The sequence below is a fragment of the Syngnathus leptorhynchus genome, chromosome 3, assembly GCF_054491065.1.
Source record: "Syngnathus leptorhynchus isolate UIUO chromosome 3, UIUO_Slep, whole genome shotgun sequence".
NCBI lineage: Eukaryota > Metazoa > Chordata > Actinopteri > Syngnathiformes > Syngnathidae > Syngnathus > Syngnathus leptorhynchus.
In genome coordinates this window covers 11622389-11643204 of record NC_141197.1, presented here as the reverse complement: position 1 = coordinate 11643204, position 20816 = coordinate 11622389, and the positions used below count along the sequence as shown (strand labels likewise).

Here is a 20816-nt window from a genome sequence, read left to right as displayed (position 1 = left end):
CTCCGCCAATCCCCCCGCCGCCATCACTGGAATATAATCCGCTGTCTCCTGACCTTCAAATCATGCAGCGTTGCAGTCATTTCAATTGGCTCGGCCGCCATTAGCGTGAAATGTCCTCTAGCCACTGGAAGGTTTCCTTTCACCCAGTGTGGTGTCCCTCCTCTACTTTGCTTCTTCCCTCCGTCTGCCTTTTGCTCCAGCGTGCCCCCTGAAGCCGGACATGTAGGCTGCGAGCACCGTGCACGGAAAGGAGTCACCACAGGAGATGCTGTTGGTCAAAAGACTGCATGGAAAACATTCACGCCATTAAACATCTTGAGGTCCCTTTGGAAAATGGACCGTTATCATATGCAATATGCATGTAGTTCTGCAATTGCTGTTTAACCTTTTCCAGATTAGTATCTGGAAGCATTCAATAAGCATTATCAATTACTTACTGTCTGTATTATCTCAAATGTTGTACTCCTAGTACAAAAAATGTTTTGCTTCTCCAAGTATTTATTCTAAAATAATAATCTATTACATTTAAAATTTCATAGCAACAATATAAGTTTTCATTGACATCATGAATAACTGGGATTAATAATTGTAATTATTGTATTAATTAAGAATATTATGATTATTATTTTGCCATTAATCATGCACCCTTACTGCTGTGTATATTTTTGCAACAAAAATATGTACTCTCAATTGCGCCTATTAAAGATATCTAATTTGCTATTTATTGTTATATCTATTATTGTTTGCTTTGTGGTTTTAGTTGACATTCTAGCCAGATGAAAGGAGCAGAAACGATGAAAACAATTGAATGATATTAAATCCGATACATCTCTGAAACAAAACTGTGAATTTTTGATCGTGAGTATTTTAAGTACGACATTTATGAAAATGAGATCAGCAGTATTAGTCGTGATCTGGATTTGAAACATTGCTGTCAGTGCACGCAGATGGCGACGTCGACGCAGCAAACGTAGCCTCTGTCACGTGTGTGACGGGCTGACGGTGAGCCGGTTGATGGTGTTTGATGGAGCGTGCGTCCGTGGTTCCTCTGGCCGAGCGCGTCGCACGCAGGATGCGGCTCGGCCTCCGCTTATCATGTCGAATGAGAAGATCGACTGACTGGGCCGTGGAAATCACATGACAGAGCTCAGCATGTGTTATGTTGCGAGTAGATAGATAGATCAATAATTGAAAGAGGACACATTTGATATGATCTGAATATTAAAAATATATCAGAGGGCAAACAACATCCATGTCTGTCTTCAGATGTGTGCTGAAAGATGTGTGTCAAATCTCCAGAGAGAGGCTTTATTCAGAAGGGTCAATCGGTTCATTTCGTGTCTGATGTATGAAAGAATATTTTTAATATCATCATTTTGGTTCTTCAAAAACAGAGTGGTAAATAGCATCAGCCGCACCTTTCAATTTCATCTGTACTGTCGGCTTGCCTCGTAAATTATTTCTCCTCCATATTCATAACTACAAATAAATCTCTGTGACCTAGAATTCATTTTAGGGTAATTTCACAAACATGCGCATTTCTCAATGCTTCCCTTCTTTTGTTTTGTCGGATTGGGCTCACTCTGTCACTGCTTGTTGTTGTGTTTCTGGGCCAATTGAAAATGTGGTTTTGCTCCGTTTACTCGCTGCTGACTGTGCGTTTGGAGTTTTGTAGAGAAGTGACCCAGGTGCAGAGTGTGAACTGATCAGATTGTGTACATAGATAGCCATTGTGTGGCTTGATATTGCGCACGACCTCATCCGAAGTGTATCTCTCCCTGACGTTTGGTATTACATTCGGTGCATGCAGGTTTTTTTATTTGATTAATGACCCGCACTGGGCTGTGTCCATAATGCTAAAATCGAAATCCATACACCGAATGCACAGGATTCTGATATTATTGCCCAATAAACAAGCCATAGCAATTAACATTGGCAAGCCGTACATTTGTGAAAGTAAAACCACAACAATGCTTCACATCAGCATGGCCACCCCTGGTGGTGTTGCATTACGTTGGTTAGTCTGACTCCTAAATAGCAAATAGTGCGTCAACACTGTGAACTTTTCATCAATTTCGTTTTCTTGTAAAGTCAGTCCGTGGCAGCAGAATGTTTCATTTCCTCCTGGAGATTGTCCTCACTAATGCAGAGGGCTTATAGCGCTGGAAAAAGCCAACATTGTGATGTTTGATAACCAGATCAAGCTGAGAACCATGCCAACAGCGGAACGCAAGAGACAGTTTGTCTGATTTGGTTAGGGAAACTGTATTTAAAGGCAAAGTTTGTAATTTTTCAGAGAAAATCACTTTTTGGTGTTTTTGAATTTGCGTTCATTTGTTCAGTCATTAAGACTTGACTTTGGTCCATGCTAATTGTGATTTATGGCTTTATTTTAGTATATTTTGTATAAAGAAACCACCGAGCCAGAGAAAAACAACCAATTAGAGACGAAAGGCTTGAATGAATGAATGAATGGTCCAACATTTGACGCTCACTCATGCTGACCTGTTACCATCCACTGAAACGCCTGCTACCTTATTGAGTGTTATTATAACTCTGAATGATATCAATTTGAAGCTTTACTCATTTGATCGGCGTTAGGGGTGAGCCTGGAACCCATGTCTGTGATAGCATAACAAACGAGTAACAACATAAGTTACGCTTCTGTCTCATATTGGTTGTTTTTTCTCAGGTGCTGTGGTTTCTTGTGCAACAATTTTGATGTTTCCTAACTAAACACAATGGTATATTTGTAGTTAATGTAAGAGGTAGTTTAACCATAACATTTATTGTATGAAATACATTAAAATTTGATGTGATTGTATGAAATACAAAGATGAGTATGTTATTTTTTTTTTAAACTATGTATTTGGCTATTGGAAGAGATATGAGCTCAAACAGGTCTAGCAAAGTTCAAATTCATTCATATTTTTAAAAAATGCCTTCCTAAAATTGAATTTTTATTCAAGCCATATATTTTTTAATATAAAAACAGGTTGTCAATTGCTCAGCCATAAGAGGATTTTCTTTTGAGTAATAAAAGCATGTCTGTGTGTGTTTGCACAGATGAAAATGAAAAATGGGGTGTGGGACGAATGGGGTCGCGAGGGGTCCACGCTGTCCCTGGCCATTCATTCTCTCTGGCCCTCCTGTCTAATTAATGGGCCACATTCATACACGTTATTGCAGCACAGGGTCTGTCACTCATTAATCATGTGACCTTCTGTGGCGCACTTAATGACCTTGGAGGAGTAGATCAGCTGGAAGATGGCTGAAGCGCTGGAATTAAATTGTTTCTGGAAGTGGTCATGGTCACATCAGACACTTGAACAACCATGCAGCACTCTGGTCACATCTTTGTAGACACTTGCCCTACTGGTCCTGCCGTGCCCACCATCAAGATCACTTGACGTACTTGATAGTCACCATTGGCTCACATTGTATAAATTGTCATAATGTTGTGGACGGTGTTTATATACCGTATTCGTCATTTTGATAAACGTTGTGGACGGTATATAGTACTATATTTCACATATCAGTCATTTTGAAGTCATTGTGGTGACATCAGGAGCTTTAGGACTTTGAGTAAATTACTGGAAGCAAATTTGAATTTGGCTCTTAAATTCGTGACAGTGGTCTTCATATACTGTGTTCAGTATTGTAACATTTCAAATCATCATAAGTCAAAAAAAGAGCTCATTTCCAAAAGCAAATGGGAAAAACTGAGTTGCCTATTTTTCCTCATCTTGGTTTGCTTAAGCACCACAAAGTAAAAAAACACACAAAAAAAAACACATTTGTGTTGCCGAAATACTTATAAATAAATATTCTCTGGGGAAAAAAAGGAAAACAAAAAAACATTTCACCATGTGTCCAAAGTTTAAACGTTAGGGCTGCCACCTCCTTTTCACCATGGAAACATTGAAACGTCGGCTTTCTTCTTGGTGACATTGAAATGGAGTGATTTTGTTTATCCTCGCCTTTTGTTTATTTAACATTTTGCACAGCGGGGGAGTTTCAGATAGATTGTTTTCAAGACAGTCCCTGCAGACAGCGAGCAAACACTCTACAGCTTCATCAAACACAACTATCTTCAACTTTCCCCCTCTGCCGCGTGCAGGGAAATGTGACTGAGAGGAGCATTGTAATGGAATATGATTGTAAACCATTGTCATAATTTTTGACTGTCTGTGTCTCTAACGATATGCAAGCAGCGGTTTTTCAGAAGCCTTTTTTTCCCCCAGCTCCGAGTAAGCGCACCCTTAAATAGGAAGGAAACTCATTGATGGATAAAAACATTGTTGTGTGGCAAACATTTGTGTACTCCCATTTTTTTCTTCTTTACAAAGGCATCAAGATATAAAATCCAAATGGAAGTTAAAACAATTCTTTAGTGAGTTATGGAGTTTAGCACTGCACAAAATAGGTAGGGGATTTATTTTGCTGTGCTGACTGAGTTCAATTCCAGCATTAGACAGAATTTTTATTGTTTAGAATTCCATCGCCACAAACTGGCTTTTCATTGTCAGCACTGGACGTTAACTACGCCATGTTGCTTTCGCTCCCCTGCTACCAAGCAATGGTTGCCTTTTTCCTTCCGTCTTTCCTTCCACCTTATTTCTCTCTGTTGAGAGTGCAGGCTTGATTAATATTTTCCACTGTTCCGTAACCATGGAAATAAGGTCACTGCATATGATACTTAATTGAATCTTCCCAGTGCTTTTGTGCGTATCTCCTGTGTCCGGACAATAAAAAAAAATCTTCCACTGATGACTCCGACCCCTGTTCTCCACTCCCTTCCATCTTCACTTTCATTTTGTGCCCCATGAATTTATTCATTTGTTTCCTCTGCTACCTCTTTTCTTAGACGGCCTTTTCCTTGTCCTGTCAGGGTATGTTACCCCCCCCCCCCCCCCCCCCCCACACACACACACACACACACCAGCATTGTTCTCTTGCATGCTTTGTCCCCCCACAAAGCATGTCAGTGCTGTAAGCCAAATTCAACTTTATTTAAATGCGGCCTATGTTTATACGTGCTTGCCGGACCAACACTCGAATTACACATTGCTGTTTAATCTCCACGTAATGCACAGCGCCCTTTTCCCAGCAAAGCATTTGCATACTCAAATTACTCTTGGGTAAAATCACTGCATGTAATTCAAATGACTCTGATGACTCAAGTGGCAGAGTCAAAAGTCTGCCGGAAAAGCACCGGGTCCTCTCAGAGCAGGTGTTCTGATTAATGACTAACAAATTGGGGTCTTCTAAAATGTGGACTTAAGTGGGGGACGTCTCTCCTCTTCACACGATGCACGGACCAGAACGTAAACACAAGCCCAAGCCTCTTTGTTCAGGCAAGTATAGAAGCTAATCCATGACAACATTAGTGGGGAGAAAACAGTGGAGTGGATAAAGAGCAAAATGATGAACATACAAGTGAGACTCATATTTGGTTGCCTTAAAGCAACATTTTCTGGCCTTTTTACCAAATTGGTCTCATTTGGTGAATTGCAGAGTAAATTTGAAGTTCTGTTTTTTTCAACGTTAATTTTGAAAGTACACACTAGTACTACTGAACGACTATAAATATTATTTGGTCCATCTCAAGCAGATGATTTTTTTTGTATTTTTGTGTGCTGAAGGTAAATAATTGGATAACACGATTATGCAAGAATTAAAATAAGACTGTAGTTGAAATATATTGCCTTAAATGAATGACATGCAACAATGCTGGATGGATTCAGTGTCTTGCTCAAAGGTACCTTGACAGTAGTCAGACGAGCATCTCTAGGGTAACTAGGCGCAATTTATTTTTGTCCTCAAACTGCTCTTTTATATACATTAATTTTCTTTGTCTCTTTGGCTTCTAACTGCCTTTAAGGATAAAGTCAGTTCGTGATTAGACATTCATTTTCTTTTTTTTCTCTCCCAAAAGACGTACCAATGTTTCATAGTAAACATTAAAGGTATTACAAATCAAGGGGGAGCCCGGGAGCCAGATCAGCACCCGGCAACTTCTTTAATGAACTACATTTACTACATTTTCTCATTTTTATTTTGGGGGCACATTTGTTGTATACTGAATGACTAAATAATTCAAGTAGATAGCCCATTTGGCACATTGTATGTCATTTTATTTGAAAGGTTACATTTGGTAATGTCGGCCCATTGTAGGTGGAGTCACGTTTGCGCTAATATAAGCGGGACAGTGATCTCAAGGCAATCATTACACTCAAATAAAACAGAGTCATATGCGGAAAGAGGCAGGGGCAAAAAACATGTATACATCAGTTCTGACATGGGCGCCATAAAATAACCATTAGCAGTTACCTACAATTTGAAGTGACAGTCTATCAATAATATCACTCTGAAAATGGGACAGGTTTGTTGCTGTCTTTAAATCATCAGCAAGGTCCATATCGTGGAAAAGCATGCAGGTATAAGAAATGCATTAAGGCTTGATGTTAATGGGTGTGGCGGCGACTGGGGGACACCCGGGGGCACATCGCTCACATTTCACTGGGCCACCATCTTGACACAGCCGCCACTGACAGACCTTCCTCTTAATGTGACAGCGACGCACTCAGCATAACTTTACAAGATATTAATGCTCACTTGTGATCGATACTGTCTAAAAATGTAAACAATGGGTTCATTAATGTTCCCTTGGGATTTCCAAGATTACATATACATTTTTAGGGTGAACCCAAAGTCCTCTTTATCATACTCTTTACCGTGAGAGTGCATAGAGGCTTCATGCAAGATGTGAGGAAAGCAGCCACGGAGCTGTCGTCAGCAGGTTGCTACAGAAAGACTCCGAAATATTCATGGGTCAAACATCTGTTGCCATATTTCCTTTTCAGCTATGCAAAGTTGTGCAAAAGTCCTGAATTACTGTTAGACATGGCATTTAAAAGTTTTGAGAAGCTCAATTTAAGTTTACCTGTCAAGGTTATACAGCATTTTAGATTCGTCCTGAAATGTTACCCCAAAGCCAAGTATGAGAAAAAAGCCTGCTACAATCCAAACTGTTGTTCAAAGTGCGGGGTTCTGCAACTAGTACTATGCATTGCCGATGGTCAGTGACTGGTTTTGAGCCCTAGTTAGCTGTGGCCAAGCTGTATCAATATACAGTGTATTGCAATTTTAATAATTAGCTTCTCAATATGTCCACTTTTGCCTGTTTCTTCTCTTTGTGGCAATCTGGTTCTTCTTCTCCGTGTTATTACGGTTCAATAAAAACAATAATACATTACAGTATACTATTTGCGGATCCTCAAAACCTGGCACTCCTTTGGGCTGCGTCACACAGTGTACAGCAGGCCTTAATTTTTGTCAGTAGTCCGTACATATTTGCACGCTCAATATTTTCTCTTTAGTTGCATTCTGTTGGACCTGATGCGGTAATTTGTTATGCAAGTGCACACTGCAAAACAGACATTTACCGAGTGGAATTAATTTCAATAGCATTATTTTAAAATGTCCTTGACCTCTTCCAACAAGCAATACGTTCAAGTATTTTCTTTGCAAACTCAAACTTAAATATATGCAAACCAAATGCAAATAAGGCCTCATAGATACACAAACATACACGCACGCACACTAATTTCAATTCACTGGCAATCCCTTCCTCCCAAGTGGGGCATTTGTCTACAATCAAACTAAGTGTTGCATATGAATGGACCTATTAATGAATGGGACATGCACACAGTGCAGGGCACACTTCTTTTTCTCCGTCACGTTAAATACGGAAACAAGCGGAGGCTTTCGGATGCCCATCTGCTCCCCACACGCATCGGCCCAATGCCACAATGTGCCGGCGTAACAGGCAGTCATTGTAGCAACAAGTGCGCGCACATTACCACGCTTGCCAGTTCCCGTCACTTGGCAGCGTGCCTGCTAAGCTGCCCGCCCTCTTATCAGAGAAAGACTTGATTGTGCCAGGGAGAGCGCTTGGGGAGTTGGTTAAGAAGTGGGGCGAGGAGGGGGATTTGATTTACATACTGCTGCTTAGGCAGCTCTCATCTGATTGCAAACAGCGTCAGAGCAATTAAGGGTCATTAGTCCTTTTGTTTTGCCTCATGGCCCCATGTAACAGTGACAGCATCTGGGGCGCAATGACCCCTGTGGGGATTGCCTGTGGGAACATTGGCACTAGTCAACGTGGCACTCTGTGTGTGCCTGCTTGTAAACAAACAGTCAGCACCAGGCTGGCAATGCATGGGAAAGCACTTTGGCAAAGGGTTAGTGTGCAGCTGGTCGCGGCACATGCCGGGTCACCATGCCCCAGTCAACTTATTCTAATTAACCTCATCAGTTTCTTTCAAATGAGAGGCTTTGCCAATTGGCAGCATTCAATTAAACACTCAATAGCAAATAAATGAGACACAATGGTGGGTGTGCTTATTTAAATCTCTTGAAGGGCAGGGGAAAACACTACTTGAGCCAATTGATGTGCCCTTTATACACGAGTGCTTCGATGCTCCCCCCCCTTCAAAAAGGCTATATATTGACCATTTAAAAAAACAAAACATATATATATAATATAAATATAATATATATAAAATATATATAAAATATATAAAAATTCGTATATCACAAACACTTGTTTTCAGGGGTGTGTATATCCACTGTAGTGTGAAGGAAATCACATTAGCATGTTTCACATATTTTAAAACGTATCGTCTAAATGCAATTTAATACCAGTGAGTAACATTGCCTCAAGGACGACTCTGCATCTGTAATGAAGGCTGGGATGTACTCCGCAATATGTTTACGTCTGTACCTTTCATTACCCACGTAGCAGACTGCAAAGTGCTCAGCACTTCTGCCTGCGCTTCAAATGTTACAAAAAGACTCACAAGTATGAGATGGAATGTGAATGTCCACACGTCCACTCGTGTGCCTGGAAGACCCTCCCCAGCCAGTATAGAAAAACACTTACTGTTAATGTAAATAGCAAGGCGGCATAAATCAGGCGCCCGTGCACAGCCCGGGAGAATATCATGTAATAGTTATTGCAAAATGAAGTGGCATTGGGATCAATATCCCACTATATCTCACTCTGGCGTAATGGCACCGGGGGAAGCTGGAGGCCAAGGGAGTCCGGTCCCCTCACCCCACTACGGGCCAATAAATCTGCCGGACCCGCAGCCTGCTTATTAAAGTGCATACGCAATCGGCAGCAGCCATCCCAAAATACAAGCTTACTTTACTTACTGACCTGGAGTCTAGGTAATGACTGGCTATACCTTGTCCTCGGGCAGGGGTTTAAAAACCTTTTGAGGTTTCAGCATCATTTCGCAAGGTGAGATCTCAGCGCACTGCCAAGTGAGGGAAAGTGTGCGTTTAAGTTCAGTATTAGCAAGGCTTCTGTAATTTGGTTTGATGTTGCAATGCCATTCCTGTTGACGACATTGTCTATCTGCCTTACGGTCCGCTAGCTTTATGCTAATGCAAAATAGCATCTATGCTGTCTTGCGATACTCCCTTGTGCAACAAACCGATCACAAACAGTGTAGCAGCACATTTAGACTTGCAATGTAACAGTGCTCAGTCATACATTTGTCTGCGGAGTGACAAATATTAATGGTGCATTAATGAGTAGAAGAGAGTTGTAATGTCTCAAAACGCGCATTCTCGGTCTTTCGGTTTTATACTGCTCCCATGTGACCAAGGTGGGTAGACCAAAAAGTGCAACACTGTTTTTGTAAAATACAATATCTCTTTTTTTTCCTCCTTATTAAAATAGACATTGCAATAATCATCGTCCATGGGAAGGCTAAAACCCATTAATGGCAATTGTATTCATTTTAATAGGAAAAAAATATTTGAGAGGATAATGGCCTTCTCGTGATGTAATTGGCTCTATCAAACAAATCAAGCAAGGCAAGAAGGCTCTGGGTTAAACAAGGGATACACACAGGCCTTTCAGGCCCCCCTTGGAATACCAAGACCACCCCTGCAGCACCTCAGTAACAACCACCTGACCTTGGCGGAGGTCTACACTCTACTCACTACTTTATTTTATCACTAATTCATCAGATATTGAGATGCAGTGTTCCAATGCAATGTGAGGTTTGCAGATCTTTGAACTGAAGATTAGTCACTAAAATTAAACTCTAATATACTGCTCACCAAGGGAGTCTGAGATGTCCTCTGTAATTATTTCTTCATAAATGAAAGAAGAAAAGAAATTATTTTCAAGGTCATGTTTCCAAGGTTTGAATCTCCATCTAAAAATTGATGATTACATTTTAATAGAGATACCAGAATGTCTTTGAGGTGCAGCTTTGAAAAGTGCCATTGAATAGAAACAGAGTATGCATTGAGTCATTTATTTATTCATCTTTACCATGTTAACAAAGTCTGAGTTGAGGGGCTGTGACCCAAATGAGTTTGGAGGAGGAGTATTATGCTCTTTACACTTTGAACTCAGAAAGGGGGCTTGTTCATTGATGGATGTGACCACATGATGTCACTTGTTTACTTCCCATCTCAGTCCCCCCCCCCCCCCCCCCCCCCATGGAGTTGAACAGATTGTAGGTCACATTAATGATCAGAAAAGTTATCTTGGCCTCATGTTTTATATCTAGTATTTGAACAGTGGTGTCTCGATGTTTTATATCCACAGTATATATTGGGAATGAGATTCAGAATGAAATAAGAGCCGAGAAAGAAGCAGTTTTTTTATTTCACTTTTTTTGTGGTTTTTCTGTATTTCATCCATATTACTGCTGTCTTTTTCCTGCCCTTGGGTTGCACTATAACTTGATAACAAACAGCATGACTCTCACACCGAGTGGAATGCCAAATAATGAGCCTAATAGTAATAATAATAACAATGAGGATGATAATGGCGCTCACTGATTTACTCTATTATTCAAATTGACCTGAGACTGTGTTGCATGATAAATTCAGCTTTCAGGAAATTATTGGATTCTAGGATAAATGTTGGCATGAGGTTAGGAAGTGGAGTTTTAGGAAAGGACAGTGAGCGGTAAGACCCCTGCTTCACTGCTATTTTTTTCCTCACTGCACGCAAGGATATAAGATTTAAGGCTGCTTGTCAACAATGATGCACTTCTCTTTTGTTTTGCAGGTCTAGGACTGTGAGGGAAGCGCTCCTCTGCTTCAAAGTTGGTAAGTGCTTCCTTATTTATTTTTTTGTACAAAGTTTCTATGTTGGCTAATTTCTCCCGATGAAAATCACAAATACAAATATGGGTGAATAAACAATGTTCCCGATATACAGATAATCCATGCTATTCACCCCTTTGTTCTTGTTTCCCTACAATGCACCTCGCAATGTGCAAAATTACAATGGCAATATTGAGTGAATCCAATTTATTTTGAAAGCCAACCTGTTCAAGTTATAGTTAAGTCTTCTTGTGATTCCAATGGACCAAACGCAATTTTGGACATGTTACTAAACATAGTTGATCATCATCAAAAGTGATGGCAGTATTGACATATGATTTTACTTTCGTAGTGTTTTTTCCCCATTGCAACAGACATTCAACACAACCTGTTACAGCAGGTATTACTCTAAACAGGAGTTAATGTATGTAAACTTATGTAAATGAGATGCAATCGAGACACCCAGACTGACCTGTAGCCTTTGTGTCGATTTGTGACCAGCGGCTGACCCATCATCCTCTAAATGACTTGACAATAGAGCAATGTATCGATCTGGTCAGGCTTCAGGCAAAAGGGTCAAGAGTGTGACACACCGCCTACATCTGCGTTATGTCTGCAGGTAAAATGTAGCAGCCGTGTAATGTCAGTTTTTTATGGCTATTGGATAGTAATTTCTAATAGTTTGCCTTTACGCCCAACCCCAATGCATTTAAAATAAATCGATTACTTTCATTTAATTTGTGAGGCTTCACAAAAACATGGTATTTATCATTTACTGTAAATGTAACATATACAGGACTTGGCAAGTTCAACCCGCAAAAGCTGATGAGCACCGTTTAAACAAATATTAAGTCGCGGCTAGGAGCAAACAACCTTATTATGTTATTGTTTGATGTTGCATTTTCTAATCCTGCAAAACCAAACAAATCCCTATGTATAATATTTTGAGCATATTGGCGTGCGCCGTAATTTTGCACTAACTTGCTATTAATATAACTTTGGTTATGCTTGAACGTGAGTGCAAAATGTGATCGTCATGCGAAACAGTCAAGGAGAGATGATGTCATGAAAGCCATCGGTGAGCTTAGTGTTTGTGATCTGTTGTAATGTTGACAAATTTCAGCACTTATAGAATTCAGGCAGGATTGCCCTGTAGCTAGAGTTATAGGAAACTAGTGCGTTTTTTATTTGGGACTAAATTCTTGTGATGTCAAAAAAAAAAAAAAACGTTCCTAAATTGATTGGGTGCCTCTATCTGTAGAGTGCGTTAAATTAAAAGCAAATCAATTCCACATGTGGCCAGATAAAGCAGATAGAAGACAGGGGAATCCCTTTTCCAACCACTAGTTCACTCACTCTATTGCAGTCAAACCTCCACACGGCTCTCTCTCTCTCTCTCTCTCTCTCTCTCTCTCTCTCTCTCTCTCTCTCTCTCTCTCTCTCTCTCTCTCTCTCTCTCTCTCTCTCTCTCTCTCTCTCTCTCTCTCTCTCTCTCTCTCTCTCTCTCTCTCCATCCTGCTCTGCTTCTTTTGGAGTGACCAGAGATAGAGCAACATCTGGAAGGCGCAGCAGTTTTCCTTTGGTGTGTTGTTTTTGGGGGTTGATGTAGGCCCTGATAATCCATCTCCCTCCTCATTAAAGGAGCTGAATAAACACAGGCCTCTTCCAGTTGTTCCTCTGAATTTCCTCAGCGGGCGTCAGGAGACCTAAGCAGGGGCTACCGGATCAAAGCCGCCGGCAGCCCCGAGTTGCACCCGGAGTGAGATTGTGTTCCGGGGTTGGGCCCATTACCTTTCTCCCTGAGAGCCTCGAAGGCCACTAGGTCACACAGGCGCTCGGCTCGCTGGCCTGAGATCAGCAGAGGAAGAGGAAGAAAGAGAAAGCAAAGCAGCAGGAGAGGAAACCAGAAGAAGGCAAATGAGAAAATATGATTATGCGAGAGGAAAGAAGAGCCGCGCACTGGATGTTAGGACAGTTTTGCCTTACACAGCAATCAAAACATTTTTATTATCATAGTATAAGAGTCTTTTCTCAATTCATCGTAGGGAAAACCCACAATAATTAAACAGCAATAATTCAAGTAAACTTGTCTGCCATACACGCTGGGTGATGAAGTGTTGACTCCATGAGGGAAAATACAACCCATGCTGTCTTTTTGCAGGGCTTTGTGTTTGCTTCGCAACTTGCTTTTTTAGACTCAACATGTAGGCAGGCACCCACGGCTCTCCCACTATTTGTTGTCTTGTAAGGAAATCTGTACTCGCCATTAGCCCAGCCCAATGTTCTTGACAAAATATTCAGAATGTTCCGAAGAGGTGTTGTCTGAATAAAGCATGTTTTCATTGATCCTTTAGTTACAGTCCACAGGTGTCAAACTCAAGGCCCGGGGGCCAGATACGGCCCGCCATATCATTTTATGTGGCCCGCGAAGACTAATTGTGCATCAAATTTGTGTGTCATTACTAGAATTGCAAATTGTCTTCATTTTTAATATCTATTTTATTTTTAATATTTGACTCGTCTGATTTGAAAGCGAGTTAGCAGTTTGTTTTATAGCTTTTACTGTCTATATGAGGTGCTCATACATTTATTTGGGTTGACAGTCATAATGGCCCTCCGAAAGAAGCTATGACTACAATCTGGCCTGCAAAAAAACCGAGTTTGACACCCCTGAGTTACATCATTAAATTACTACACACAGGAGAACAATCTCATGTTAAACTCCCTACACCGAGTTAATAATTTGCTTCCTTTTTTGAGAATACTATGTAGTTTAAAATGTAAAATGTTTACATGAAAAAGGAAGCTCAAAATAAAGCTCCTATTTTTCTTTCATCATTTGCTTTTTGTGTCTACACTAGAACTCAACTTGACCAGGGTGTCACTGTGACTTCAGAATGCTAACGGAACACACGCACTCGTGCATGTACACACGTATACAAACACGCACACCAAATATTAAATGGTCAATGTAATTTACTTATCTGGGGATGTGCTTGGAAATGACCATCATGTTTGTAGGATTGTAAATGTCCACAGTGCGTGTGTGCGTGCACGTGCGTATAAATGGCCCTGTGGTTGTCATCAGGCTCCCATCAGCCCCTCCATTAGTTACTGAGCTGTGGGTCCGTGCTGGAGCTCACCTGCCCTGAATACAGATTAGGAATGGAGAGTATGAGCTGCAAACACAATGAAGATAAACACACACACACTCAGAACAGATCAAATTAATAGATGAATTAATTGACTATGCCTTCCTAACAAGAACAATTGCTTCGTGTACACCTAAGTGACCACCGAGATGCTGCATCAGAGGCACAAAATAATAGTTGATTTAAAATATTTCCTCTGGTTGTGAAAAGCACACACATGTGCAAGTACTTCATCCTGCGGCTGGCGGCACATCATAGCTTACACGCTCTGAAATAATGTCACACGCCACACGGTACACAGACTGGCGGCCCCCCCACCAAAGCAAACATGGTCGCCTACTTCACTCGTCCTCTCGGAGCCTCGGACTCACACACTCGTGACGAGAAATCTGCAGGCAGTCATTACAGCGAGTCGAGCAAACACACCGCCGCAGTGCTCGCTCATAATGTTTTTGCACGTCCGACTGTTGTGTTGATGCACATGTGCGCTGACAGGCATACGGACCCGAGGATAAAATAGATCTTACTTAATAGAACATTTGTTCTGCCCAAACGTCCTAGGTTGGCAAACCGAAGTCATTGGTGTGGTGGCGAGTGGCATTAATGCACATATCTGAGCAGACAGTTCAAAGGAACCAATCAGCAAAGAGCGCACGTGTTGACTGGGGAAAAAATATGCATGCCTTTCTTTTTTCTTTTTAAATAAATGCTTCCAGTGCCGTCGGCTGCTGGGGTTTTAAAGACTATATGTGTTTCTAGTTGTTAAAAACTGAATTTGCTGTTGAATTAAACAAACTACAGTTTCTCTCGCACGCCATTTTGAATGTTGTGAGGATGGACCTCTGTTGCTGGAAATGTCCAATCCGTGTCCTACACCAATCAGCTCCGAGCTGCTGCGCGCAAATTGAGGGGAATACTTTGACACACGTGCTCCACACAGTGTTCTCAGTTCTACACAATTCTTTTTTTTTTTTTTTAATGATTCCAGATTTGGTAATGGACTATATTGTCATTTGCTAAATTTAGTGTTTTTAAATTCATTTCACTACATGATGTGTACATTTTAATGGTATGATGTAATCTTTGTTTATTTGTAAATGTTACTGTAAATACAATTTGAATATTCATTCATTCATTCATTTATTCATCATCCAAATTGCTTATCCTCACAAGGGTCGCGGGCATGCTGGAGCCTATCCCAGCAGTCTTTGGGCGGTATTGCCCTAAAAAAAAAAAAGAAAAAAAAAAATGATTATGATTCAAATCGAAATCCGTCAGAACGATCACAATTCAATCTTTCCCCGAAATCGTTCAGCCGTAGTGTGCACTATGACTTCAGTGTGTCCCCGCAATGGGGTCAAAATGAGTACCCCCTCCCCGAAACATTACGTCTGCCATTTTAAGTCACCTAGCTTCTATTTCCTCCAATAAAAACTAATGAGCTTTTCTGTCGGAAATCACAGCCGCTCTTGAGTGCTCGAGCCGAGGCCGAGCTCGATGTCCTGTAATTGCGGTCCACAAGTCCGCTTTTAGATTTTTTATTTTTTTATTTTTTTGCTGTGTTTTGGATTTGATACCCCCCACCAACGCCAACACACCCCTATAGTCCCCTTGGTCGTGTGTGCTCTGGGGCTGATTGCCTGTGGCGCAGTAATCAGACAGGAGCTAGAGAGGGGGCAAAACAGCAACTCAAGGACCTTTTATAATTGGGAGGGATTTGGAAGGCAGTTGGACTTTACATTTGGTGCCGGAAATGGTTGTTCTTGTGTTTGGGCTGAGGTAGGGGAGGGGCAGCATAGGTGGCAAAAGCCTCCACTTAAATCAAGGCATCCATCATAATGAATCTGTGAGTAGTCTGCATGTATGTTCTTGCAACAATGAAAATCAACACAAATGGCTCACATATAGTGAAAAAAGAACATCATTTACAACAGTAGAGAGGGTGTAGTCACTTGCAAGTGATATACAATATATACTTTTTTTTTTTTTACTGTACACTTATTTCGCCATTAAACAGTCACTGTCTCTTCTTGCTACTCTATCTGTGTAATTTTCTGCATTTGGTGAGCTTCTGTCTCATATTTGTAGCCAGCCAAGGGAAGGGAATACCCTTTGTAACCATAATTTGACTTGTTCTTCCATCGTCTCCTCAACGATGCAATTTTAAAAATTATTTTTAAAATCCCACATGGAATCAAATGAATACAGTTCTCAAATCCTCAATCAGGCTTGGTCTTTTCTGAGGCGCTTTTAAAATTAGTTAGGGTATTAAATAAAATTTGCAATTAAAATCATGATAAGTGGTAAAGAATTGTCTTTTATCCCAATATATTAAAATATGCCTCTTATGAATGTCAGCCTCCTAAAAATGATATTTTTCTTGGCCAATCATGCTATGAGATTGAAAATATATGAAATAATAAAATTGCAAAAGTAGTATTGACCTCAGCCAAGGCCAATTTTGCAGAATTTCATCATTTCATAATGGAAAGGTGATTGAAAACAGTGGAAATTACCTTCAGATGAATCCAAGTTGGTTTGTTGAAAAGTGACGCTGTCCTCCCATGTGTTCCATCTGTGCATTGCCGTTTTTGTGCTTCAGAGAATAACGGTAATGTTTTATGCACACTTTCTTAATTGCATTAAGAGGATGACGCACTTTCTTACTCTGTTTAAGCTCACTTTAATTGCCTGTGAATGGTGCACAAGGGAAGCGGGGACTGAAGGCACAATGTGGACATGCAATTAGCTATCTTTCCTAAGCTGCTTTGGGGGGAGCTGCAGAAATGCGAGCAAGAGCTCCAATTCATGGAGGAATTTGACCCGCGAAGCAACAAATGCTATTTTGTGGTGGCATCTTGATGGACTGACATTTTATTCATTAAAGAGTCATACATTGGACAGAGAGAAGTGGTCAAAGGGAGCTAGTGGCTGTGATAAAAAGCTGTAGACGGCGCCGAGATAGAGGTGAGGCGCAAATAAGAAATGAAGATGGAGGCAGTGAGCTAAGAGTGATTGAGGGAGATCACAGCAGAGACGCATATGTGAGCCCCGGCAAAATGTCACTTTAGTTGTGAACGAGTGCTGCGGTGATGACAATACGTCTCCTGGAAGCATCCGGTATGCGCCGGATCTGGGAATTGCACCCATTTTACATATTTCACCTAAAGTGACATATCAAGTGGAACACGTGTGGGATGCTGCCAGCTGCGAGACCCTTGGAAAAATAACACCGGCGCTCCTTCATTTCGTCCTATCGTAAAACGGCCCATTCTGACAGCAACGTTTTTACATTCTTTCCTTCCCTGATTTCAATGACGCGTCTGCAGTCTATAAAACCGTTAGCCTTTATAAATATTAATTTTTTATTACATGTTTTTTAACGTGTCTGATGTGGAATGGCGATGATCATATAAGTAGCTCTTAAAACATGATATTAGTTTATGATCCTTTATCCAGATTGGATCGGGCTGTGCAAGCAGGTTTCATGTATATAAATTCTTGAGGCATTAAGTAACTGACGTCATACATTAGCTTAATGGCATTGTTGTGTATAGCCCTAGCTTTTAGTAGCACACAATGCAATAGGCATGGCACGCCGAACTACTAGTGCAGCAGCTTGCCCCTCTTTGCCTCTGTTGCTTTCCTCATTTTTCTTTGCTCATCCCCCCTTTTTCATTTTCCCATCTACCCCCCAAAAAACCCCTTCCCCCATCTTGGACCACCTCTCCCTGGCCCTGCTGTCTCTCTCTTTTTTTTTTTTTCATTTAATAGTGGACCTCAGAGTGGTTGCCATGTCGACCAGCCAGCGTATTACTATGGCAACCGGTCTGAGCGAGACAAGGCTGCTGATTAGGGAGACATGTCTAGTGTAGCCTGGCCAGTGGAGGGAGGGGAGGAAAAAAAAGGGGTAGGGTGGATTGGTGGTGTTGGGGTGCTGAATATTATAGAGCTGCATATTGTGTTTGGGTCTATGTGTGTATTGTGGATGCTTGCGTCGAAAACAGAATGGTCACTTGTGATCAACTGTAGCCATGTCCAGCTTCACTGAGTTTTGCTTGTTTTAAAATGGCAAAGTAATAAATATGTAAATTGTTTTGATACAACTAATTCTGCTTGTTTGGCAGACAGTGAACAGTTCTTCAAATGAGGCCTCAAGATCTTTAATCCAACTCCCAGTTGAAGTTTACTCTCAAACTCAACATGAAGCAAAGGGAATTATACGTTGTGTATACCGTAATGCTAACACATTATGCTAAATACCATGGATGGGAAATAGAGAACGTCAGTAATACAGGCGATAAGTTGAGCAGAAACATTCAAACACAAGAGGTGCATCAACACGTTGACAAATAATATAATACTCAATGTCATCTATTCTTTATCCTCTGCAAAAATGATCAATTTGCAGCAGTTCACTGAGGCGCTGACAGTAGTGGTGAAAGTCTTCTTCATTTGTGTATTCTACTGCCGCTCGTTGGCCAAGTTGCGTACACCAGAAGGTGTCACAATGAATGAATCATGAGGCACAGACAGTTCAATTCTTTACGTTCTATTCGACATTTTAAATGAACACTATATTGTATGTTTTATAAACCTGAGTACTATTTTAGAACAGATCACAAGCATCTTTATTGGTTTTTCTGAGAATCTTGAACATATTAATGACATTTCAATTTTTTCAATGGGAAAAGATGATTAGGATGATTGAGCTTTTGCTGCTTTTGAACAGATCACATGTATGGTACTATGACATCTGGAGGAGAAAGTGGATTTTTTTTTTTAAATTGCCCCCTCCTACAAGAACACTAATGAACATGGCAGAGGATGCCACAGACCTCCCAGATCCATCAGAGAAACTAATTACAAAGATCAAATTAAAGCGTGCGAGAGAGAGCAAAAGGGAAAGGGGAGTGGGGGGCGGGGGGGGTGGGGGGGTTGTGGCCCCTCCTCTCACCAATGGCCCAGTCAAGCCGTCAGCTCATTGAAGTTGGTAATTATATCTTATTTATTATTCATCCTTGAGCTAAATATGATATTTCAATAACAATAATAAGTGCAGATTAAAAGGCAGCCCAAACTACATACTTTAAAAATTAAATGTCTTGAAAAAGTGTTGTTATTTACTTATTTAACATCCAATGTAAGCACACAGCAATGTACACAGCAAATTAGATTTTTCTTGCTGGAGCTCCTTGGTGCACATAATCCTCAGACAAACTCGGATTCCATCTCTCCTTTATCAAGTGACCGGGTCTCTGGCACCAGGCAAACATTTAATGGCTTGCTGTTTTTATTTGGACAAGGTCTCATTAGACTGAGAACATAGTGTCATATCTTTGAGGGATTATTAGTCACAAAGATATTTTGCCAAGATGGATTGGTTTCACCAAAAATACAAAACATAATTGCATCGTATTTCCTCATGGTCGTGACACATATTTTCTATTACCTATTGTGAAACATGCACAGTTTATGCCACACATTCAGGTCGATGAATATAACCGTCCACGGCAGTGAAGGAGTTAACCGTTTGGCGTTGGCGGATATCTGCTATTTACTTAGTGACATTCATTATAGCATTGCCAAAACAATCTAATGATTTCTTAAGACTTTTGCTCAGTCCTGTATCTTGGGAAATATTAGCAGTTGATATATTACCCTCCAACAGTAATCACACCAACAAACATGTCGAAAATTGACGAAATAATGCCTGAAAAGCTGTGCGTGTAGTATGAATGATGCTTCAATTTAAGTTTCATCTTGCAAGGTGTGAAATATTCTTCAACAATGGTTCATCATTTTGTCCCATGGGTGGATCTGTGCTGACAGTTGCCATAGCAACTTACAGTGACAGCGCTTCTCAGGAAGTGACGTACTGTTGCTAAAGTATTGCATTTCAAGCTGCTCACAATCATCCACCCTATTTAATGCCCCAGTTCGAGCTTCCCTAAAGCATGATGGTTACAGGTCACATTAATTGTAGAAAAGCCCTTTTTTTAATTCATAATTATATTTTTTGAACACAAAAACCTGGCATGCGAACAAGGGTTACTTTTTACATCCACTTGTTAATGTGGCCATCATCAGCCATCTTCTCTCCACCTTGCCTTCCTGTAAGCTGAACTCTTAAGGCACCTCATTATAAGACTGCCAGCTCTTGGCCTCACTGGCTCTGGCGGAGGTGAAGAATATCACATCATCATAAAGTGGAGATGGCATTACACTCGTCACAAATTATAGATGAATTTTAGTGTGTGGTGGCAGGCCTGGCAGGCGAGCGCTTCACTTAAGTGACTCTCAGGGTCCGCAGTACCCCTCCAGCCTTCAAATGGAAGTACATTGAGCGTGAGCATTATATCATGCAATGCTAAAGATGTATTGTTTAGGGGTTGAAAAACAGATTGTGTTACCTAGACTACAGCAGCGGGACCTCATGCATCTTGGCTGGTACGAGTTCATGTAATCAGGCCTGCTTCTTTTCAGCCTCAATTCATTCGATTTGATTTCCTTTAAAGCTGT

General features: G+C 40.8%; 1 protein-coding gene across 11 annotated transcripts in view; it reads left to right on the top strand.

Annotated features, from left to right (window-relative positions):
* The window catches only part of zfhx3b (zinc finger homeobox 3b), a 308314-nt gene that overhangs the window by 117089 nt on the left and 170409 nt on the right, over nt 1-20816 (top strand). For all 11 annotated transcript variants that reach the window (XM_085907649.1, XM_085907647.1, XM_085907642.1 and 8 more), the window contains one exon: nt 11105-11145. The gene's annotated coding sequence lies outside the window, so the exon portion shown is untranslated. The remainder of the gene's footprint in view (nt 1-11104; nt 11146-20816) is intronic.